Here is an 8,384-nt window from a genome sequence, read left to right on the forward strand (position 1 = left end):
CAGGGAGACAGAGAGCATACTGACTGCATTGTAAAGTTAGACATTAAATAGCAGTCGTTCGTCTTTTTGACAGAGTGGGAGGATCAGAACACTCTTAACAGATATGATCACACCATAAATAGTCATCATAACAAACAAACTTGATCCAGCAGATGCAGAGCAATGTCGACTGTAATTTCGAGTTATGAACATATCGGCGCTGGTTTGTGGCTCAGACGCTCAGAACAGCGACGGTGTGTCCAGAAACACCAAAACAATGAGCTGAGAGTCACTTAATAAAGCTTTTGTCTGATGCCAACTGCAGAGTGGGACGATTGATCACTGTGGGTTTTAATAGGAAGGACCTCTTTCACAAGTCAGCTTCACCTGATCAATAAATCAGAAAGTGAACATGATGATACGCTATAGCTGAGTCCATTCACTGACCAACACATGCCTGCACATGTCACACAGCACACACGTGTTTAGCATGCATGTCACCTGCGCTGATGTGTGGAGATGTTCCTGCTGGATGCTCGTCTCATGTGAGGACCTCGTACGCGTCCTTCATTTGAAATGAGAGCCGGTCCTATAGGGGCTGGGGAAAAGGTCTCATCTGCACACACAAGTATGTCCACAATAAATTTGGCTAAATCCTTTTCTTACTACAAAAAAATGTACATTTTAAAAGTAATTTTCAAGCAGATAAATCAGGAAATGAATGCTTCAGGAAAACAATGACTGCCGTCTGCTCAGACACACAGATCAGGTGAAGTTAAAACGATGAAGTTACAGACAGCAATAGTTTAATCAAGACTGCAAAAGGAGGCAGCGAGGGAAATTCTCTGCACAGCCGGGCACGTGATTGGATTAAGTGTGAACGTTGGATCATCGCTTTCAGAAAGTTAAAGAGTTTTGAGACACGAGGGGCCGGCGTATTCTGTCCCCGTCCCTCAACACCTTTCCAGCGTTAGTGGGGCTTTTCAACCTATTCAACCGTCTGATGAGCTCCATACCCACCCAGGACCTCCACGATGGGATAGTCTAGCCCCAGAGGTGGATGAAAAGAAAACACACCTGATCGCCAGCTGTGAGGTGAATAACAACCTCTCTGTGTCTCCCTCAGTGTTTTCTCTCATTATTTTCTGACAAGGTGTTTTGTGACACTTTCAGCTTCTTTGTTCACATTTTTCAAGCAGTTTCAATGACATTTAATTGCATTGTTTTGTTTTTTTTTAAATTTCTCCTCACTTGTTCGTAGCTAGGATTACTGGGCTTCCATCCATCATCTCTACACCTTCATCCTCACTAGGGTCATGGGGGGCGGCCACAGCTGACTCAGGGTGAAGGCAGGTTCACCTGGACAGGTAACCAGTCTATCACAGGGCTACACTCAGAGACAGACAACCAAGCACACTCACATTCACACCTACGGACAATTTACAATCACCAATTAACCTCAACATGTTTCTGGACTGTGGGAGGAAGCCGGAGAACCCGGAGAGAACCCACGCTGCACGGGGAGAACATGGAGACTCCACGCAGGAAGATCCCGGGTGTCCTCACCGGGACGTGAACCGGCGACATTCTAGCTGTGAGGCAACAGTGCTAACCACCGAGCCACCGTGCAGCCCATTACCATCGTCGACCTCCAGCTACTTTCTGAACCTGGTCTCATCCCCAACTCGTCATATAACCTCTTTGGGTCACATTTGAAGACACTGGCTTTGGCATCATTTTATGCAGGACAGCGTGATAGACGTATAAAAATCTACGAATATCAGAAATAGACACCATGAATCCAGACCCATATGTTCTCTTCTGGGGTTGTCACTGCTGCTCTTTTTCTAAAACTTGGTAGCTTTGGTTCCTGAACCCAACCATGCACGAGAATGAAAACAGTGAAGGAACCAGACTTAAGATGTGATAGAAATGAAGCTGCCTCTGTGTGAGACCAGTGGTGGCGCTCCCATCTCTGAGCAGCTTCACCAGAACGGCGCTATTTGACTTCCTGGTAATGAAAACAGACTTTCCATCCACCGCCCATGTCACTGTAGATGGGATGTGAGAGGGCAGCTTCACCTCTTCAGCGATTAAGTGTTAAAGTCTACAGGCAAAAACAGGAGACAGAAAAAGCCCATTCTGAGGCTTTTAACTCTGAGGGTGAGACAACGCTCAGGCTGACCTCCAGATAAATGTGCTGAAGCAGCTGTGATAGAAATGATGGCAAGGAATACACAGAGTCTGACACATTCATTAGACCACCTGTCTGATTCATTAAGATCTGTACATATAAATATATATCCCCCAAGGCCACGGCGGCCAAACGGTTTAATATTCAGCAACATTTGATCAGCGCCTGCACCATCTGCCCAACCCTCCAACATAACGGTCCAGCAAGTATAATGTGATTAGATGGGCCGGTAAAGCAAACGGGGAACACGGTGCAGCGCCTTCGTCACAATGATGGATTCAAAGAGAAGCCAAGGTTATCGCTTCACCCTCTGCTTGGTGTGTTATCTGAACGTGAATGTGTGTTATTATGTGCATTCATAGCAGCGCATTGTGTTCACAACCTCCAGATAAATCACTTGCCGTGTATTTTTAAGAGGCGCTGTGCGTCGGCCTCGTGTCAGACCTGCTGGCAGTCAATCAATAGTTCACACTTGGTTTTATAAAAGCACCTACAGCTGCTCACCTCCGTCAGGTAAACACATTCCCATCCTGACGCCGTCTCCTGATGCTTGACATCAGATTACTGAAGCTCTTCAGAGTCACAAAACACAATCAGATTAAATCCTGAGAAGCGCAGAAAACCAAAGAATTTCATGATGATGGGATTCAGTGAACATGCAGGTCTGAACAGATGCATTAGATCACCTGTCTGACTTGTTCAGCACTTGTTAGGTATATATATATAATTTAACGCCACTCAGCTCTCCACGTTTCCCCGTTCTGAACAGGAATGAGGACTTTCAAACTGAATCCACCTTTTTATCCCCAAACCTGAGCAGCTCACTGGACTTCTCTGAGAAACTAATCCAGCATCACATTCAGCCACTAAACTAATGTTTCTGGTAAATATGCAGGTAAATAACTATAATGTGACATCTGAATCAAGAAAAAATAATAAGGTTCTTTACTATTTTAGTAAAACAGTAAATGAGAAACTTCATGGATAACAATAATAATTATATTTTATCATTAAAAACATCATTCTGGTTAAAGATCTTCTACATGCTGGTGTATGAACCATTACAGAGACATGAGAGATGATTAGTTTAGGGCAGATAAACCTGACATTGGGTGGAGGTCTGATGCATTTGTTAAGCTCTGTGTGTGCATATAAATAACAAAAGTGGCAAAAAAAAAAAAACCACCAGTGGAGTTACACTAAATACTAAAAAAAAAAAAACCACCAGTGGAGTTACACTAAATACTTAAAATCTAAATTATTCTCCTCTCTATGCTCGGGTTGTTTAGTTAGAACTGTAGATGGATTAAATGCACCTGCAGTCCTCTAAAACACATTTTACTTACAGACACATGAACAAGTGACTTTGATCGGTGCAGCAGAGGAAGACGTCTACACGACACTGGAATACAATCATCTCTGTGGAACGGTCCAGACATGAAGCTCTGTTCTAGTGTTTATCAGCTCCAGACAGACGTCAGTGGCTCAGTAGCTGCGAAAGTCTTCATCAGAATGCAGAAGAGTTGGTGATAATTCTCTATTGATTAGCGTCGCCCTAATTAGAGCTCCATCAACAGCTGAATTGGACCGGTTCTTTTCAGTTCACTGAAACCTAATGTGAATGCTTTCGGTGGCTCTAACTGGCTCTGTGGCCGAAGCCTCGTGTTCTTGGCTGTTGTGTTGATCGTTCTGTGCTTCGGACGTCAATCTGCAGGCTGTTGGTGTTTCTCTGCTCACCAACCAATAACCTCTCCTGCAACAATCTCCTCCTCTTCCTCCTCCTCCTCCTCCTCCTCGCTGCTCTTTTATTCTCTTGCCGTCGTCCCGTTCTCTCGTCCCCTATTGTCTCTGTTTACTCATTCCCTTCCCATTTCTCTGTCTTCTATCGATGGATCCTAAAGTTCAGGTGCTCGGCTCTCAGAATGTCAAACAGCGTCTGAGTCGCTCCGTGGCCTAAAAACAAATCACTGTGGCGCCGACGTTTGCTCAACAGGCATGAGTTCAGGTGAGTAAAGACTGATCTCTGTAGTGCTTCACAAACAGAACTAGAACCAACACAATCAATGTCACTGACTGATGCTAGTTTTCAGACAAAAGCTGATTTTGATTTGGGTGTTTAAAGAAATAATGAGGTACTGGCTGTTCTTCTCTCCAGTGCACATAAAATAAATGATCTAGATTTGAAAGAGACCAACACACAGCGACGGTGACATTTTACAGCAACAACAACACGTCAATGACGCTCATAATGACCTCAGTTTATCTGGCAAACCTGGTCTAGGTAGTGCAGCCAAGGTCTATGTTGTTGTATTCAGCCGTCTTACTTTCAGCTGCCCGACATCGTGGCGACTGAGCGTACAGAGGTTCATCTGCTCCAGTGCCTCCCTACAGCTTTCATGGACTTATCTCAGAGTTAAAGAAAACTCTCCTTTCTGTGGGTGAATATGGAAACGTCTCTGTGCCACGCTGCACTTTTTGCTGCCTCTTGTCCACATGTTTCGTCTCCACTTCTTGTGTAAAGGCGGTCAACCATGTTGGCGTTTGTACAAAACATGTATTGTTGTCCTTTGTTGCATTGTGCGAGTAGTTATCGACGAGCAGTTGTCGAACACTAGATAAAACGCCCACCTGATCTCACAGGAGGATCCACTTCACCTGTGATTGTCCCGGTCTCATCGTCGCTGCAGTGGAGGACGGCCACTCCAACACGAGTGCCTTTGTTTTCCTATGAAAACAGGAGGGCTTTGAGTGAGGCAGTAACTAATGCAAAAACTAATGTTTAACCTGCTGAACCCCAAAACCAGCCGGTGGGTTTGTCAAAATGTACACCATTTATCAAAAATAGAAGGTGCTCTTTCAGGAAACGTACCTGAATCTAAGCTTAAAATTGTGACACTTGAGCAAACGTACTTTATTCTGCACGTCTCAGTTAAACAGTTTTTACAGGTTCTTTAGAAAAAGGGAGAAATCTGAGCTTCCAGGTGCAACTGAGGAGTTATTAGAGACAAAGCTGCAGCCAACATGACAAAAAAACATCAAACACAGGCTGTGCATTTTTTTATTTTTTAATGCCTTATGGTCTTGTAAAAGTTCCCGCTACCTTTATCCATGATTGCACTGTTTCCATAGAGGTGCAAGACTTTATATGGCAGAAAACTGAAGCCACAGTGAGTAAAAATATGACTTTCTGTCAAGAACTCACTAAGGACAGGCAGGTGGACACAAATGCTCGACACAGAAGAGGTTCAGGCAAAAAGGAAGGTTTATTACCGGTCAGGGTTCGGTACACAGAAGATCAGTCAGATCAGGCAGAGGTATCCAGAAAGCAAGAGGCAAAAGTCAAGGTCCAAAAACAGAAGCAGGTCGTAACAGACTGTGACTATGACTTGGTAAACGCTGGTCAAAGACTGCGAAAGTGCGACGAACTGGAGACGAGACAGTGAGACACACAGGGTGATATACAGGAGGTAATGAGGGGAGATGGGAAACAGGTGAGACAAGACAGGTGCAGGAAGTAAAGCTGCGACAGAAACAACTGGTGAAATGACTTCAAAATAAAACAGGAAAGACAAGACATAAAACATGCACACAAAACAGAAACTTGACAGACATGACACTTTCCTGTGAATATAATGCCATAAGCTATTTTTATAGTACTTGTTAGGACTTTAGATTAAGATTTTGTATGTATTGCTCACTATGAGGATGTCTTGTTGTTTTATGAACCCTTCGTTAGTGAGCTTCATGTAACCGAAGCAGCTTCCTTTGTGTGCAAACTCACTTGGCAATAAAGCTTTTCTGATTCTGAACAAAAAACCCCAAAACAAAACAGAAACTGCTTGAGGTTGAGAAGGTTCATATAATTATAACAATTTAATGAAACAAAATACAATAAAAAATAAAATCTGAAGCAGGACATCAGTCATTTTGTGTGAAGGGATCTCAAAGCAACGAGCTCAAACTCGTCCACACGTAGCAGGTGTCTCGCAAAACCAAGATGTTTTTCTCCGACTCGGCGCGTCATCTGCACAAAACCGCAGATTTACAGCATTAAAATTAAAAACGATTCTTTCAAAAACCTCCGACCAAAGTGAAGATCTGTGAATCCTCCGTTTATGCGTCTGCATGTGGACGTCAGTAACCGGGTTTTAGGTTTAGAAACGTCACTGCCGGCGACATCACATACGTGTCCTGTGTTTACGTTGGAAGCAGCGTGGACGCCCTCAGAACCGTGTTGTCTCTGGTCCAGGCCCAGATACCGCTCCACGTACAAGAACACAGGCGAAGGACGACGTTGAGGACGGTTATTTTCCGCCACCTCGCCGTTCCACATCCGAGGCATGTTCTCCATCAGAGACACCGACGCCAGTTTTGGGTCAGAACCCAGCTGGTGGGAGAACTTTGATACGGAAATCGTGCTCCAGGAGGAACCGCGTGACGATTTCCGTACGTCCCGGTCGTCGCTCCTGTCGTTGGTGTTATTACATCCTCGCGTAGAATATGAACGCGGTGAGGTGGGGATGGATTCTTTTCTAAATCGAGGTGGTGTGTACGTACGTTTTTTTCTAGATGGAGGCGGCAGGATGTTCGGTTTTACAAAAGCTCTGCTACGTGTGGCCTCAGATACGAGAATGTCACCTCATCTAACCAGCAACTATAAAAACAGTTGCGTTCAGGTGTGCCAGTGTCTGGATTCTGGTGTTGTTCTTACCGGCATGAACCGTCGGCCATCTATTGTCATGAGCCTTCTCCTCAGAACATTCGTACGGCCTCCAGACAAAGCAGCCATGATGTTAAATGCTCTGCAGAAATGCTCCAGCTCTGCCTTTCAGATTGCATTTGGTCTGCTGAGAGCATGTCGCTGGTTAGATGTGCGAGGAAAAGGTCAGAACGAGTAAATGTGCATCATTAGACCACACGACCCTCCTCTTGACACGGGGCGGACGCCGGTTTGACACTCATGCGGTGCAGTAATGTGAATGAAATTGCATCTCACCAGCGGAGGCTTTTGTGGAAACGTGACAACCAGTCGTTAACCTGACGCAGTTTTACACGAACGGGTCAAATACACAGGAAGTACGCCCAGGAGATCCGACGCTGCTGCACCAAAGGCATTTCTACACAAAGAATGACAGCTAATCGAACATGTAAGTTCACTTTTACGCTTCCTGACGAGGAGGAATCAGGAATTTTGAATTACTCAGGTGGACCTGAAGGGTCAGTTTATAGCATAGAGCAACAGAGAGGCAGCAGAGGACAGAAAGAGGACGATGTCAGTGAGGTGAGAACATCCAGCCCTTATTAAGTAACCATCAGTCAGGCAGGGACATCGTCTTCCTGAACAAAAACGGTGGTTTGGACAATCTAGTCATGAGGCGGACGGCCAAACGAGACGTGTCCATGTCTGGCAACAGTCCAGTCACAGCTTCTCCGTCAAACTGGGAAATATTGCTCTGAAAACATTCAGTCAGCTGAAGCCCAAGTGTTTTTGTCTTTAATGCATCTGACTGACGGTTGTGGCTGCGATCTGATAGCCATCCAGCAGACAAAGACAAAAACAATCCTGTTCAAGTGTATTTGCATGTAAATCATATTCATACTTAACGGTGACCTTCAGATATAAGCCTGTTGTGTGTTTTTCCTCTGTGCAGTGGATGGTTAGCTCATTAGGCCAGGATGTAGTACTGGTGATATCACAATTAAGAGCATAATCCTCTCTTAGTTCGTCTTATTATCTCATTATTCCACCTTATGATATGTTTTATAATGACTGTGGGGATGCAGAACTCCACCAGGAGAGTCTGGATCAGTGGATCCCGGGAAGATGTGAGGACGTGGATGAGAAGGAGGATGGAGATCAGCTTCCTTTCCTCCTGGATGTTTTGGTCTGTGGATCGTCTGGTGGTTCATGTCATTTCCTAACAATCAATTTCTGCATAGGTCAGTAAAAACCACCTCTATGCATGTGTAGCAGGATAGTCCTGGGCTTGTAAGCCAATCGTGGCATATTAGTCGGACTATATAAGGTGGGTTATGGCCCTCTGCACGCGCTCTCTCTTCTACTGAGGCCAAGGACACGCCCCTTCCGGTCGCTTCACCTCCGCGGCTTCAAGCGTTCGCGGGAAACGAGCTGGTTGATCGCTCCGTGAATTCATTCAGATTCCTGCTGGTAGGCTTGTCTCTCCATTATAGCTGCTTAGGATAGAATGCT

This window comes from Stegastes partitus, unplaced genomic scaffold (assembly GCF_000690725.1).
Source record: "Stegastes partitus isolate 25-593 unplaced genomic scaffold, Stegastes_partitus-1.0.2 Scaffold393, whole genome shotgun sequence".
NCBI classification, from domain to species: Eukaryota; Metazoa; Chordata; class Actinopteri; family Pomacentridae; genus Stegastes; species Stegastes partitus.